This window comes from Paramormyrops kingsleyae, chromosome 4, assembly GCF_048594095.1.
Source record: "Paramormyrops kingsleyae isolate MSU_618 chromosome 4, PKINGS_0.4, whole genome shotgun sequence".
Classification (NCBI taxonomy): domain Eukaryota; kingdom Metazoa; phylum Chordata; class Actinopteri; order Osteoglossiformes; family Mormyridae; genus Paramormyrops; species Paramormyrops kingsleyae.
Genome location: NC_132800.1, coordinates 34,940,817 through 34,958,065, shown reverse-complemented (window position 1 = coordinate 34,958,065; position 17,249 = coordinate 34,940,817).

Here is a 17,249-nt window from a genome sequence, read left to right as displayed (position 1 = left end):
CAGGGTGTCCTCCATCTTGTGTCTTGTGATTGGCTCTGGTTTACCGCATAAGCAGTTACAGAAAATGGATGAAGTCGTCTTACCATAATCATACTATGCATACAAAGTAAAGGCTTCTGCGGTTTCCTGCTGAAGAGAGGCTGATTGTTAAGTGTAGAACTTAGCATTGAATAGACCTTCTAGAAATTCTACTTACAAAAGTATAGAATGTAATGGCAAGACTGTACACTGACAATGGAAAATCCATAATTTTTCATAGAAATGATCATACTGACAGTAAGTCTCAAGAGACTTTCACCTAAGAGTCTCTTCGGGATGGAACGAAGATGTTTCAGCTCGCTAGAATAATGTAACTTGCCTAGAGCCTGCTAATTAAAAAGACCATTCAAATAAAGAAATACCAGTAGACAAACCATGCAATGTTTATGTGACTTTTCTGCTTTAGTATATGCTACAAGTGGGCTTTCTAAGGCATGTACAACCGTGTGTGTGTGTGTGTGTGTGTGTGTGTGTGTGTAGGATCTGAAGCCTTTCTTGGGTTTTATTCTGAATTAGTAGGAATCACTGCTCCCCTCAGTGACCCTCGAGCATGTTTGTATATGGCTTTAAAATGATTATTTTATTTACTGTGCTGTTTATACAAAACCCAAGCAGTCCTTGGAGATTAGAGCTGGTATTTTAAAAACCACTCCCTGTAAACCTGACCATGTGCACGACAAACACATCTTCAGATCTGAGGCACGACCCCAGGAACCCCCCTGTAGCAGTGCAGGGAGGGGGGGGGGGGCACGTCCCGTGTGCTCGTGTGGATTGTTGGGTGGCTTCGCTGTAGATAAACGAAAAGTCCTCCAGCGTCAGATGTAATATGTCCTCTAGATCACAGTCCGCTATATGAAGCTCAAATATCCTGCCTTTATATATATATATATATAAAGTGGACTTCAGCTTTATCAGGATGGGATGCGGTAATGAAAAAAGAAACAGAGCAGCAGTAATACGCTATCATGGGGTGAATCCCATTTATAAATTCCGTTTCAGTGGGTATTTCGTGTTTGATATTTGATAAGAGCCGGATTTTCATTTAAAAGGGATTACGGCATTGTCGTGCTTTACCTAGCCAGACAAGATATGCTTCTTTAAAATCCAATAAAGCAGGGGCAACCCAGGTGTCCTTAAAAAGGCAGGAAAAGCAGACACAGAGATTCTGGCTCCTTCGCTGAGGCGTCACGGCTGAGTTAAGGGGCAGATGCGCCGGGACTGGACCCCACATTATTCTGGATCATTTAAGGGACAGAGGAGCCGCAGTAGTGCGGACCAGGCCCCGGGAACCGGTGCAGCTTCTGTCAGCGTGATAACCCGGAGTCAGGATGTGAGTCAGATCAGTGGTGTGACCCCCCCTCCGCCCTTCCCAGCATCAGAGTCTGTTTGCCCTAACGTCATCGCCTTCCTGCTGAAACAAGCTGCAGCTTTCAGGGTTTTTAATCGCACGGGATTTAAGAACACTTCAGTCAAGTCCACCAATTAATAAGGAATGTAAAATAAAAAAATAAAACTCACACACCCTTTCTTTCAGTCAGAGTCCGCTGGAGAAGGCAGCGAGCCCCAGGTCGCTCTTATGATACAGACGGGGCCGTCACCCGCGCTGGATATTCGTTGAATAATCCGTGGCTGTTATGGGCTGCGGATCTATATTTTATAGATTAGGATGGGTGTGGCACTGAGGCGTGAGTGACTGATATGAAAATGATGGAACCCCGAAAGCGTCTTTGACAGGTGACTCCTCTCCCTGAACTTGCCTGTCAACTCTTCTCTGCGAAAGTTTAACGATTCTTCACAAAATAGCAGATTGAATTATTTAGATGAGCTGGAACAAAAAGACAAAAGGAGAATTTTAAAAAGTAAGTTTAGGACCTTATGCTGCTGTATCCGTTCTCTAGAGATGTATGACTTAGAAGGATGAAGTGCAAATGTGTGTCCGTCTTTAAACTGCTTATCCTGGTCAGGGTCGCTTGGGGCCTGGATCCGATACCCAGCAGCACAGGGAACGAGGCTTGGGCACATTCTGGACAGGATAGTGGTCTGTCGCAGGGTGCATATACGCCATACCTTGGAGATCTCACTTAGCCTAACTGAACGCCTTTAGAGTTCGGAAGGAAACTGGAGCCCCTGGAGGAAAACTGTCAGAGACGGGGAGGGCATGCAAACTGCACACACAGAGCAGAGTCGCAATTTAAATGTGTAAAAGCAAAATAATTTTATTTGGTTTGAATGAATCTCCATGGTGATTTATTCAGTCTACACGACGTGTAAACACTGTGCATCAGGAATTCTTTGAGGAATCGCACCTGCATTGTGGCCGACAATGACGACTGACCGACCCCCCCCCCCCACCCTTTTTTTCCACACACACTCCACACCCCCACTACAGGACATCGTAACCGAAGAAGGGCGGACTGACACATGAGCGGCTGACACAGGAGGGAGCGTCAGGCCTTTTTATGTTTCTGGATGGAACCAGTTTGTTTTGTTTTGATTCTGCAGCCAATCGTTTCACTACTTCCTTGCCAGACCCTCGAATCCTTTTTCATTTATTTTTTACCAGATTTTTCTTCAGTTGGGGAGGAGGGCTTGGCAAGCCGGCTTAATTAGAGACTTTGCCATTTTTGCTGTGGACGACGCTGTTTTTGCCAGAACCTGAATAAATACTGTTGTTGCATAGTACAATGTGCATGTGAAAAATGGAGTCATATAAATTTAAGCATTTTTAATTATCAATGAGCTTCTGAATGCAGCTACAGGAAAGGGAACCGCGTGGTCTGAGTTTTGTCGGGACAGACTGGCCCGGTATGCAATCATATGATATATTGCATAAGCTGTGCAGATTTTTACCCATAATTCCCAGCTGGACGGCCTCCTACCCTAAATGTGGCATACCCAAGACAGGCGGTGTTTTCAGAAGACAGACGCTGCCCTTGTTATCTCAAGACGGAGTCTTTCTACTGTGGAGCCTGAGGAGCAGGATGGCTTCTCATAATCCACCCCCCCCCCCCCGATGCCACGCGTAGGCTGCCTCGTCCGTCTCCCCGCGCGCATGGCGATATCGCCGGCCGCTGACGGACGCTTCATACGCGCGCGTTTGAAGTGTGGGAACAGGATGTGCTTAGCGACGGGTTACGGGAGGGAGCTTTCGGCGGCTTTCAGTGCCTGGGTGCTTTGTAACGCAGAAGGAAGGTACCGCCGTGTTTAAATAAACAGATTGTCGAGCGCGGAAGAGCGTAACTGCTTATCATATTTAGTTACCAACCCGGGCAGCCTCTTCATGCCGTACGCACTTATTTAACATGCTTTGTACGGAGTATGAAATCTCCGTTAAACAGTTATGGTGGAAGCATGTACTGATACTAAGGTAAAAAGAATTAATCGCAATCCTCTGGTACAAAGAAATCCCGAGACGAGCGAGATGTGCTGTCCTTTTAGCACGACAGCTATTTGTTATGGGCTGCGTTACCCCCCCGCCCCCCGATGTCCAGCCGAAAGACCGACAAGTCTAATGCATCGTCAGACCGACTTCTGTCAATCATGCAGATACAGCACCTACGGCAGTTTTTTAAGTCTAAAGTTTGTGTACTTTTTATAATAATACACATGGCGTGGTGCCTTTAAGAAAAATATCAACAATAATGCAATAGGTCAAGCTAATAAAATCATTAAGATGTTATTTGTAATATTTAAAACTGCATATTCATGTCAGTACTGATGTACCCTAAATCAAAAATGCAAAATACTTATAGGTCTGATAACTAAAAATGTCTTATGCTGCCTTATTTAACTATAAATTTCTGCTTTGAGGCAAGAAGTTAACACATGCTTTGATGTCCGTGTTAATAACCAAATGCTAATGACTTTTAATTAATGTTTTTCAAAGACATAAGCTACGTCACGTCATCCAGTTAGCTGTGCAGTTTCCTTAATCCCAAAGCATGTCTCCCTGGTCCTGCTATATACTTTTGCTATATAGTAAAATTTGCTTCATAGACATTTTATTTTGTAGCTGAACCTGTAAACTGGATATTCTGACAGTAACACATGGTGACTTTTCATTATGGGATGGCACCAAGGGCACCCACGTACACATCCTTCGTTGCCATGGGGGTGAGATCTCATCTCATACTTTAAAATGCAAATGGTGCCCCCCCCCCCACCTTCCCCAAAGGAGACTCTGTGCCAATTTGACCTGTAACGTATGTTCATGAATTCATTAAGGAAATTCGAAACTCCGCTATGACAACATGCCCTAATTTAAGGCATCAAAAAAAAACAACCCACATGTGAAGCTCGTACCAGTCTGTCGAGTCAACTAACCCCTCAGGCCTTTATAGTAAAACAGAGAAGACAGATTTATGTAGGGATGTGTCTAAATGCCAGGGGATTGAAGGAGCTGTGCTATGCTAATGACGGGCAACGTGTACCTCATAACTCCGCCCACAAAGAAGCAAAAAACCGGCATTCGAGGTGCTACAGGTCACCGGTAAATCACTCCAGTTGGGTGTGTTTGGTCTTTGCCTCTGATTCCTTTCTAGAATGTTCTTTCTCAGAATCTGCTACGGCTGATGTTCACCATTACGATTCCCATGCTGCTTGGTCGAATTCTGAAAAGTTAAACAATCTAAATAAAAATTTAGTCAGACTAAAATTGTGCGGCTAAGAAGAAGCGTTGGGTCCAAATCGCCCCGAGACATGGTTCTGGGCAGAACTGACGCCATGTTAGCTTTGTTCTGTCTGCAGCTGTTGTACACCCTGTTTGCCCCCTGCATACTAGCCTCCTGTATCATGTCTGCACCATGATGGCAAAATGAGAGCATCTGTACTGGATGGTGATAAAGGAAATGGATTTCAGAGCAGTAGGTGGTGCATTTTTATCCCTCGAAGAGAGATCGTTGAAAAGGGGAGCCGTAAGTGCCCTATTACGTGTCCAACCATAAACATGGGTTCATTCAGTGGGAGAAGGCGTGAGGGCATCATAATGGCTGCCCCTTTAAGCTGCCTGAGAGCATAGGGCAGCCCATTACACGGTGACTGCGGAGCGCAATCTGTGGAATGGGGGATTGCAAAGTCACCCGGATCCATGGGCAGGTTGGCGGCTTGGCCTAATGACGCATCATCATTGGAACGTCGTGGGGCATCTTCGGAAAGGGGGGTGGCTGACGTTCAGTCAAAGGTGAGTTTCATAAACAAATGATTCTCTAATCAGCCCGGCCCTCCTTCGCTCAGGAAATGGTACGGCCCATGTTTATTCTGGGCCCTGAATGTTCCCAAGCGAGTTTGATGAATACAACATGAGCAGGGCTCGTCTCAGTGGCTTGTCCGGAGTCACGTTTGACCGGAGGGGACGCGACCTCCTGTGTGCCGATCCATGGTGACTCTGTGTCATTTTGTCTCCTGAAAGAGTCCCGCTGTACCTGTAAGTAGGGCAGTCGGACGGAGCCGCGAGGCGTGTGGCCTCCTCTGGGTCCCGCTGCGGCGATGTGTGAACACGGGGTCGACCGGCCCCGCATTTATAGCCGGCAGTCTGATGCAAACGCTAGGCAAGCAGCCGCGTGGTTTCAGGTGAGCGGCCGCGGACCCCCGGCGGCCATGTTGGAGTGAAGGTCCCCTGGGTGTGCAAGTTCTGCCTGGGCCATGGAGGCGCCCTGACCTGTTCGTGGGACTCGCATGGGTGAGAGAAACTTTTCACACTTTTGAGATCTTCTCCTACTTCGCGAGAAAGAATACACAGCAAGTCCAGCTGCTTACTCTTTTATCCATCCATCCATTTTGGCAAGGTCAGATCTCACCCCACTTCCATCTATGTCATATTCAACTTTGTCTTAAGGCTCGTTTCCCCCGAAACGACCCTTTTCTCATTGTGGTGCAGTCAGTCCCAGCTTAAATTAAGTAATTAACCAGGCTGTACCGCTTAATCAGAGGTATCGTGGAAGCTGTCCATTTAACTCCGTTTATCTACTTGCTCGGCAGCAAATGAAAGGCTGGCTTCTCATCTCACCTTCCTGCACATGGAAAGCCAAACAGCAGTCGCTCTCCATTGCACCCGTCGTACGTGACAGTCTGATTTTCATCCTCAGAAACGCAGAGAGGCCTTGGCATGTAATTCTGTATGGGCACCATTTATGGTCAGGCCTGTGGCTAGCATGGGGTCTGGTTTTTCAGTTAAAGAATTCCTCACTAGGGTGGTATCCTTGAAGTTTAGCAATAGCCCTTTGGTCCCCCTTGTCCGTGATAACCTTGTGGAAGCATAATGTATAGCTTTCTCCTGGTATTACGTGGGACAATATCTTCTTTGTATCAGTCTGGGTCCTCGATGTTTTTATCTGGCATCATCTTGCTGCTCTTGAGTGTCTCCGTAGCAGCGTTTCCCAATCCGGTCCTTGGAGACCCACGGACAGTCCACGTTTTTACTCCTCCCAGCTCCTTACCGGTAGCTGGGAGGGAGGAAAAATGTCGCCTATACGGCATGGAGCTCGGAGGGAGCAAAAACGTGGACCGACTGTTGGGAAGCACTGCTCTATAGCAAGGACGTCGAGAGCCGGTGGCCGTGGCGATCTGCCGGAACGCGAATGCCACAGACATCAAACTCGCCGTAACCTGACCTGGTCCAGACACACGGCTATGCTGAGAGTGAGAGTAATGAACCCACCCTCATGTTTATGTACATTGTCATAATTAAAGGTAATATATGGATTTAATATACTTGTGCTGCACTTGTGCACATTTTTCTGTTAATGTGCTTGTGTTTCGGCTGGGGGGGGTGGTGTAGCTGGGAAGGCCCCTAGAGGTCCCCCCCCCCCCTTTTACTTAACGCTGGGTTTTTGTTTCCTCTCCCGTATCTGGGATTTTTCCCCTTCTCGTTAAATTTTAATATGTTATAACGCTGACCGATGGTATGTCCGAGCACGGTCTTGCTCTTGTTTCGTTTCCAGTGAATCTGTGATGCTTTTGTTAAGTCTCTCTTAAGCTCTTTATGGTAGCTGTTTTGGGAGGGTGCTGTTTAAAATGTGAGGGGTTTCTCGTCCTATATGCCAGGGGCCATGTTTCACCACAGTGCACCTTTAAGTTAAAATAAAGAAAAAACGCCAGTTAAGAGTAATTCCAGCAGGAGTGAGAAGCAGTGTAGTACAGAGGAAGGACAACCACGTCGGATTGGAGGTTAAGTGGCCTGAAGACAGAGCGCCGCATGCTGATTGGCCGAATGCCTTTTTCTAGCCAATCAGTGCCTGGCACTCTGTCTTCCGTCTGGCATCCTGACTCGTGAGCGCCTCTGGGAGACGTTCTCGCTCATGGCATGTTGCGGCTCCAGGATCGATGGCTGCTCGTGGCCTGGTACTTCATCCTACCGAGGCACAGGCCAAGCATTTACAGATAGTGCTGTGTCACCCCCCCCCTCCCCCCCCCTCCGTACACTTATCTTCCTAACATGGCTGCTGAGATACAATTATGGGTGAGGGTGGCTTTTCGACAGGTAATAATGTATAATGTTATGAAGATAAAATGAAGCCTGTAACAGAATCTGTGTGTGTGTGTGTGTGTGTGTGTGTGTGTGTGTCTGTGTGTGTGTGTGTTTGCGTGTGCTTTTGTGTGTGGGTGTGTTCTGTCCTGCATCCTGACTGCGGCTCAGGATAGGACAGACTGGCCACCATCTGCATCATGTCTAATCAAAATAATCTGCGTGCCTCTTTCCTGACTCCATTAACAGTTTAATTAATCTCTGCACTCTTGAGAGTTCCGGCTGCGGTTTTCTTCCACATGGACGGATGGCGCAGATCTCGTGCCTTTATGAGGCTGTGGACGTTCCCCCGCCTGGGACTGATGATGGAGATTGTGGCGGAATGGAGCACATGGGAAAAGGATGGGATAGGAATCAGCGAGGGGCGGAACGGAGCTTATAGGAAAAGGACGGGATGGGAATCAGCGAGGGGCGGAACGGAGCTTATAGGAAAAGGACGGGATGGGAATCAGCGAGGGGCGGAACGGAGCTTATAGGAAAAGGACGGGATGGGAATCAGCGAGGGGCGGAACGGAGCTTATAGGAAAAGGACGGGATGGGAATCAGCGAGGGGCGGAACGGAGCTTATAGGAAAAGGACGGGATGGGAATCGTAAAAAACACGGTAAAACAGGGTGGCTGATTCATCAGTCTCTGGCTGCGTCACACGAGTGCTGGTCTGGTGCCATTAAATCATCCGTCCCCTCCCTTCCTGCTATATGAATATGGGTTTTATTTATATACACACGTGCGATATTTATCATCTAGTGAGTTGCTTTATTGCCCGTTCTGTTCTATATATCCGTTGTGTGTTTTACTGGCCATTCAAACATCGGCGGGATTTTTATGGTGTTTTTTTAAGAGCTGTAGAAAAGGGTGAGCATCCTTGACCTGTCATGTGGTATTCAACGGCCCCGCCCTCCTGGGGATGATGCGCGGGGTGGGGGGGGGGCAGTGTGGAGGGCTGCTCCTTCAGGCAGCCATTGGCGATCCTACGGGACCTGCTCAAGGCCAGACGTTGGCCGTTGGGGGAAGGTTCCGAGCATGGAGCGAAACAGACAAGAACAACTGGAGGAATTATAATCAGGCGTCTGAAAGCTGGGGTCTTGCACATATCGATCAGTGAGGGTTTACCATCCCCGGGGGGTTTAGGGGAGGAGAAATCACCTAGATATAAAACTATGGATGCAGCTTGAATTTGAAAAATCTGACCTGAGTAGTAATGTGATTGAGTTATACCAGTTAGTTGGTTACACATGTGTGTTAACTGATCCCCTGTGAAAAGACCATTTTAGCGCCACATTTACTGGGCCTTGTGCGGGTGCTGTTGTGGAGGGGGGGTGGGAGGGGTAGGGTTGGGGTCACTGGGGTTGCAGACTCTGGGAGGTAAAGGAGTAGTGTCTGTGCAATGGGTCTTCCGGCCGAGTAGCGCTGATAACGTTATCTCTGCTGGTATAATGGACATGACAGACGTGTCACATGGTCCTCGGCCTTGCCAACACCCACCCCCCCCATCTCGTTTCTGCCGCTCCCATCCTGAGCGAGGTCATCCAAATCGACAGAATTAGCTTTCTGGGCCTCCACTAGACCTTCTGTCCAGCCTTACTCTCTAAGCTCCTTTTCTCAAATCTGTATTTATAAAAACATCTATAAGCAGGGTATTTTGTTTACATAACCAGATCAGAAAGATATCCAGGGTTTATTTAGCCTTGTCTTCAGGTTATAGACAAACAGCACTGAATGGAGCATTTTCTGCAGCACATTCCTGATATTAGATATTAACAGTAAGTACATGCTTACAAAGAAACAGACCTAAATAACAAAATTTGCGCCCAAAACGCCCACATCACACCAAACAGCATACGGCTCAGAATTTGTTTTTGTTAAGCAAGGTGAGAAACGCAGTGTCTTTAGACGCACCAGCACAGACCAGCGCCGCGTTATCACAAGCGGGCGACGCGCTTTTCCCGTCTCCCCGCTTCTGCGTCTCCCGGAGAGCTTAACGCGCCACGTTGCGGGACTTGGGAGTTAAATTGCACCCTTGAGGATAAACGCCGAGTGCAGGCATCTTCGGGACACCTGGAGCGACTTGAAGATGGTTTCAGAATCACAGGTCCGTCTCTGGTGGCGACAGGCTGAGGACGTGCAGGAACACATCCAGCAAGGCATCTGTGGTCCTCATGATGAAGATGAGGGCAATGATGATGATGATCGCGGGTTTTTTTTTCGTGAATTGGGGTTTTCTCAGGGCGATTACACAGAAGCCACAGCTAAATGTAAACGGAAACGAACAGAAGTACATTCTGTGCTTGACGTTTTCCAGCGTCTCCACACCATGAATTAGCTGTGAAATTTTCCATTATAGCTACAGCCACCTTGTCGGCTGTTGGCCCCCCTGTTATGTGCCGTCATTTGGCGAAATGAAATGCGCTTCACATTTTTATGGAGGCCTTGTGTTACATTCTGCACACACATATCGTGTGTTGTGTGTACTACTGTATAGATGGGATGCAATACATACATTAATGAACACAAGATAAGCTTCTATTGGACAAAAGTGATGTTCACGGCCCTGAGAGCCAAAGGGCCCTGTACTTATCCAAGTAAAGAATTTCAAGGTGAGCTCCCTGTCTGCGTCCCCCCGCCTGCCCCCACGTCACATTTGGTGTCCCGCAGCCTTGAGCACGGTAAGATATGGCCGCATGAAAGGAGGATGTCACCATGTCTGCCCGGAATTGTGAGATGTCAGAACAGGTGGTCCAAGGCTCCGGGTTAAACGAATGTCAGAGCGAGGTGCACATGGACATGCGGACATTGATGTCGGGCAGCAGGTGGCGCAATGGTTAAGGCCTCTTATCCAGGTCGGTTTGAGTGCCGGTGGGATCTTTGCGTTTGTAGTCGAGAACTCAAGCGAGACACTTAGCCTGAGCTGTTCCTGTGAAATATCCCGCCGTAAAAAATGCTAGCTGACAAATATATTTGTAACAGTCTTTCAGGGGAAAATGGGGCAGCCCCTTTGCCAGGTGTTATGAATTGATATCACCCCCTCCCCCACTCTGGCTGTAATGCCGAATCTCCCAGATGTTCACGGCAGCAGCAACGGTAGGCAGCTGCCTGGGGCCCCTGAAAACTAGGGGCCCCCCCCTGAAGACAGAAATTCCTGAGCTTTCATTTAAGGATACGACATAACACGACCGTTTAAATGCCAGCGACATGTATGCTGTTTGCATTTTTCGCGACAGTTCTCAGCACAGACGAAGTTGCCCTCGTCGTGGCTGTAATGGACTATTCTGCCTTGAGACTTCACACTAAGCAGCTTTCTTTTACCACTGGAGTCTATCGGTCGTTCACTGCCAAGCGAACTGGCACAAAGACACAAGATTACATCTCCCCCGCCTGATACTGTCCCGCCAGAGTGAACAGACGAGGAGAGAGCACCATTAAATGAACGTATGCAAAAATGCACGTCTAACGTCAGCGAAAGAGACAACGGCTAAACTTCTTAGATTTGATCAATCGGTCCTCCGGCATAATACCCCCCCCCCCCCCCCCCCCCCCCCATCCATGAGCAAATCTGACCGCATTCCCGCTCCCACCCTGATTGGTTAGTTTTACCGCTGGCACCCTGTGCTTTGACTAGAATATTATTGATGTTCCATTGTTTATAAATGCCTCTCGTTTCTCATTCGGCTCCAAGAATATCTCCAGTGGCCGACTTAGGGGCCCCCCTACCCAAGTCAGCCTAGGGCCCCCAGAGAAGTTAGGCCGGCCCTGACTCTGATAGAGAGAACGGGGTTTGGGGGAGGGGGGGGCATGCTCTGTAGTCATCGATCGCTCTTCCTCTCCTGGCCAGGGACGTAATACTCATCGCCGCACGCGATTAAACTGCTTCAGCCTCACAGTGAATCTTGTCTAGTTTGAGATAAAGGGAGGAGAAAAATAGTTTTTCCCAGTCAAAGATATAGAGTATATTTGAAAATGAAAAAAACTGGTCTTTTGAGTTCAGTAAGTTTGTTTTTTATTGTGTTACTAGGCTCATTTAATGAGTAAAATAATAGGAGTCAAGGAAGAACATGAATCATGTTACGTAAGAAAATATTTTTCTGCTTATATCCACTTGGGTTCTTAGGTGATACTTTTTAATTGCAGGGAAGCCTTGGCTCTCCTTTCTGACCCGGAAGCTTCCAGCACTATGCATGAGTTTAAAGCCTGCTCTCCAGATTTGCTCGCTCCCGTGACGCCATTTCGGCGTTGAGCTCCCCTCGCCTACTGCAGGAAGCACGTCACGCATCATCTCGCGTCGTTAAAAAATAATCTACGGCGGTCGTCAGTGGGACACGGCTCGTGCCGGGGAGGACGCGCGCGTTTTGCAAATCAGGGCGGGGGGCAGCCCGCAGTCCCAGCCTGCGCAGCCCCGTGCGGTCCTGTGCAGTCCCGTGCGTGTGTTCTCCATGCTGATAATTAAGGATAATTGCTGGTAATGACTGTAATGATGCATTTTCACAGCAACAGTACAGTGTACTTAGCACAGAGACATTTCTGCTCGTCCCCAGACCAAAGTCCCGTCCTGACGCTGCTCACTACTGACCCCTGCTTTGGCCAGTGGGATTGCAAGCCCTTTTGTACAGCACGCTTCCCACATTGATTGTTTAAGGTGGAGTCTTGCACGCAAGTCAGGTAACTGCGTCTGTGTCCTCTTCAGACTACAACCCAGATCCTGGTGGCCTGTTTTCCGACCCTTGGCTAAACCTAAAACCTCCTTTTCCATCTTCCCATCTATATTGACGTCGATCCCCTTGCAGTGTTTTTCAAGCACAGTGAATCTTGCCATCAGACCTCTCTTACAGTCTTCTTGATTTGTTGTTGTTCTCTTTTAAGTCATGTCGTTTCCCATCATGTAATTCCTTTGTACAGCTGGGCGTTTTACTGAGGTACCTCAGCTTAAGTACTGAGTACTGCTGCAAGCTTCCTTCTGGGCCCTTAACCAGTCACCGTAAACGCAGAGTTCTGTCTCGCTAGCATACTTGCTGCTGGCTTTATGTACACAGTTATGCGCTGTTATTGTTTGTGGTTTGGCCTCGAGTCCATAGAACAAGACACGGATCCGGAAGACATCACGTCTGAAGCCGTAAGTGCCACTCGCTTCAGAACTTCATTCTAATAGCTGCAGGTAATTGATGCGAGGCAACTTGTATGTTTCACTTTCAAACAAAACACCAGTCACTAAGAAGGGAACTCCGTTTGGAGAGTCACGGTGAAAAATAACCGTCTTGGTCAGGCTGCATTGCTCTGTACCTCAAGCACAGTCTTTTTCCTGGAAAACAACAACAGTGGAATAAACCAAACGCAATAAGGGGTGTTCCACTGGTCTGTACCATTACAGTGCTCTAATAGTTATGCACAATTCAGAGTAATTGGCATGAATTTATTTACATGATACGAGTCGTTGAACTCAAATAACTCTTCTCATGGAAATAGAATCTCTATGTGTAAGCAGAGGCCTTCACAATAAAGAACGGCATGATTGACTATGCAGCCAGCATATTATATGCTGCCTTAAAGTATTTTGCAGAAGTATCCACTCAATCCAGCTTGGGTGACTTGGTGATTTAGCATTTTCATAATGGGGATCCAAAGTGAGATGCTTGTCTAACGTTCAGTTCTTTCATGGAGAAATTGTCCATCTGTTAGCGAAATGCCCGACACTTTAACTCCGAGTAAACAGGGATGCAAAGACTCGCGTGATGTTTGCTGCTTAGCTCGGGTCTTTGTTCACGGTGGGTTGCTCTTTTTCTCTATGGCTGGATATTTTTATCAGAGCAGTTCGGGTTTAGGACGTCTGGGTCTGGAAAAGCCTCTGGTGAAGTGAGCTAGCCACAGTCTGCTCCTGCATCTGGGGCTTCAAACTGCTGTTGTATCCACTGTCCCGGCAACCAGGTTAAGCTCGGCCTTGTGGGATGTGTAGTCTTTCAGGCGTCGGGACTTCTGGAACCTTACACTGTAATTGTTGTGTATGGAGAGCCGATGAAACCACATTTACTTAGCATATTTAATTTGTGGGTAGTCACGTTTAAAACGTGCCATTTTTCTGAAATAATAATGGTGCACTATTGCTTCACAACTCTAGGGCTGTGGGTTTGAATCTGACCTCTATTGTTTGTGTGCAGTGTTTGCGTGTTCTCCCAAACTGACACCTCAGAATTGCCCATAGAGTGTTTGTGTGTGTGTGTGTGTGTGTGTGTGTGAATGTCCACGTGAATGTGATGCGCAGGGTGAGCCCTGCTTCCTTGCTCACTGCGAACCTGTACCAGGTAAATGGTTTTGGAAGACGGATGGACGATACATATCATGAAATAGAGATGTGCAGCCCAAATAATTCCCCCACCCTAATGAGTCCAGTCCAGCTGCCTGAGGTCTCGATTTCAGTGCAGCTGTATATGGTGTCAGATTTTTGTGTTTTTCAGCAGGAGGCTCAGCCCAGCACCATCCCCAGCTGCTTCCTGTTAGTGCTTTAGCCCCGCCCACGTGGGCGTGGCTCCCCGGGCCGCGCTCTGCCAGCCGCCACAGGGAGGCGCCTCCCGCAATGCCGGGGTCGTGCTCTCCCTCAAAGCACCGCCCCCCTCCTGACATGTGTTTCCCGTTAAAGGCAAAACATGATCAAAGGCAGCAGGGGGCATGGAGCCCCGCGAATCCATTATTTTGAGCGGTTCTGGCTGGCTCTAACTTTAGCTGAACATTGTTGATGTTTGACGGTGCGCCACTGCTGAGAATATGTATGGATATTCAAAACAGTGTTCAGCAGATAGACATCTGCAGTGTTTGTTTTCTGGATATGATCTCTTTTCGCATGTGGTTTAACTCGGTCCAGGTTGTGCATATGTTGGCCACGCCCATTAGTGTTTGCATGCGGCGGGAGATGGGTTAATCTCGACCTGACGGCCTATCGCTGCAAGTTTTTTACTTTACGTGATGAGCTTGGGTGGCTTTGGGCAATTTGATTGAAGCTGTGGGGAAAATGTCAGTTTTTAATTAAATTTTGTACACAAGCCTCTAATAAGTCCGCCGTGGAAAGTTCACACAATCGCTCGGTGAAATGTGGTGAACCTTAAAAAAGGCCCCGTCTTCTGAGTGCACCCTAATTGCTGACGTATTATTCAGAGAACAAGCATTTTTTCAGTGTAAGGTAGTTTAAATTCACTCCAGAAGAATCTTTTTCATCACATACAAAATGTTGCTGTCATTTGGATTATGGTCTAAAACTACAATAAATTACAAAACATTTTTTAAGAGATCAAGGTCTTCACCACCGCAGACAACGCGTGTCTCGACCGAGAGGTGTGTTTGAATAACAGAGTAGCAGAGTAAAGTGGTGGTCATAGCCTTCTGATGCGGCAGCTGTTTGAGGTCTATATCACACTTTACGTCGATCTGCAGGTGGCGAAAAGGTGCCTCCATCCATCACCTGGCGATAAATGTTTAATCGTTTATGTCCGGGCAGAGGGTGGAGGCGTCTCCGTGCTCGGGGGTCGGGCCTCTTGGAAACGCCCCCATTCTTTCTGCGGCCTTCATGTTTCACTGTGGGCGGGAGTGGGTCAAGCCAGAAGCTCACCGTACACGACCAGCCTAAGCCAACAGGAATTTCCTGTTTCGGAGTCGCTGTAAATAAGCGGGAATGTGGGGCGGCCGATTTTCTTGTCCTTTTTGAAAGACGATGAGTGTTTTTCGTCTGACTGCTGAGTATCGGCCCAGGTGTTGGTGCTGTCCTCCCTCTCTCTCCAAACGGAGTCCGGCCTGTCGTCGGCTCACCGGAAAAAACGAAGCCAGACCCTCGCTGGGGGTCCCTGGATCGGCGTTATCTGTCTGGATCCAAAGCGTCATCATTTGTGGCCGTTTTGAAGCATGTCCAGGGAACGCCTCTATTCAGAGGCCAGAACTGCCCCCCTGCCTCCTCCTATCCTTGCACCACGACTCCCACTGAGACATGTAGTGTCCTGGTCTGTTTCTGACTGAAATCCAACAGCCAGCAACCAATATTAATGCATAAATGCTTTTTAACAGCCTTGGGAAATAGGGGGGGGGGGGGGAACCAAGTTCACTAAATTGCTTGAAACATGAGTAATATCTGCCCTCTCTCCTATAGTTTAGAGTAAAAATTTCACACCCAAACATTAAACTCACTAACATTAAAAAGTGCATATATATATATATATGCACACACACACACACAACTGATTCTATAACCAAACCCTGAAAAGCTGTGAAAATTCACGGTCTCACTTAATGAGTAAAAAGCTTTCAAAATCCTTCTAAATAAGTAAATGTATACTTGTTAAAGACACAGAAAAGCTTTTTGCACAGTGTTACATAGTACAGATGGAAAATGCGGTTATTATAATACTGTTTTAATGCTCTCACCTAGTTGCCAGGGAAACGTTCTTTTATCCAACAGAAGCTGGGGAGGGACATTTCCGTTAGTGTTTTGCGAGTGGGGGCTCAGAGAGGAGCTGTTGGTGTAGCCGCAAGAAGAAATGAACGCATTCACGCCTGTGACTTCGAGTTTTAAATTTCTGCCGTATAAATGAATGCACTTTTCCCCCTCTCTTTAATGTAAGCTTTTTGTAAAATCTGTCTGCCAGCCCATGAAATGCATGCTGAACTCTTCACCAGTCGGTGCAGTGGAGCTCGATGTCTGCGGCCTGTCGTACTCGGAGCGTGGGGCCCTAATCTCATCTCCAGCTTCAATGAAGGGAGATTACACCAGTACGGCTCGGTCCCGGGCTGTGGCTGGTGTTCTGGACAGTCTGCTTATGCTGGTGGGGGCCCTCATGCATCATAATTTCCAAGAGCACCACTGGATGTTAAAATCCAGATGGACTCATGCAGCAGGGAGTTTCCTGGGTAACATGAAACTCCGGTAAGGGAAAGCCTTCAGATTTGGGAGAACTCTCCAGCAAAGTGAGAGCTTTGTGTGGCATCAACTGTGAAAAGCACACGCACCAGGAAAGTGAAAACGACCTAAGCGTGTGCTGGTACCTTCTGCTAAGGACACGTAACGTCAGTAAAGCTTTGATGCTTCTGCTGAGTCATGAGTAGCAGCAGATTTGATACTGAAGTACAAACCATTGTGGCAAGACAGTGAAAGGCTGTGAAATCCACTGCTCTGTCAGGATAGTAATGGATTTTAAAACTTTATATTCAGTCAGAAATGATGGCATCAAAGATGTGGCAGAAATATCTGGGTAAGCCTGCAGGTAGAGTAACAGAGCTTGTAACGTCCTCGACCTGGGTTTCATTTAAAAGGTAGCTGAAGCCGTCATTAGCGCGTTTAACATTAAATGACACTTGGTTCCATTACACGTTTTCGGGGCATTTGGGAGGTCGAGCGGAAACGGCGAAACTGAGACGTCTCTGGGGAGACCTGAAGAAGCCTGCGATGGTGTTGCTTTAATGGGATTCGCTCTGGCCTTTGAAGGGCTCTTAGAGGAAGTCCTTTGACCAAGGCCTTTAAAAATGTTCTTTAATGTTGGAGACCACACCGTTAAGAAGGACTACTCCTTTTAACCAGCAGCTTAAAGAAACTCCAGATTTTGAAAGCAGTCTGCTTTTCTAGGTGTCTGCCAACTCATTGTGAAACCCACAGAAATGTAAACGCGGTGTTTTCATTAAACGATTAAAAGCATATAGTCTATTAAAACAACCTAGCGTCCTTA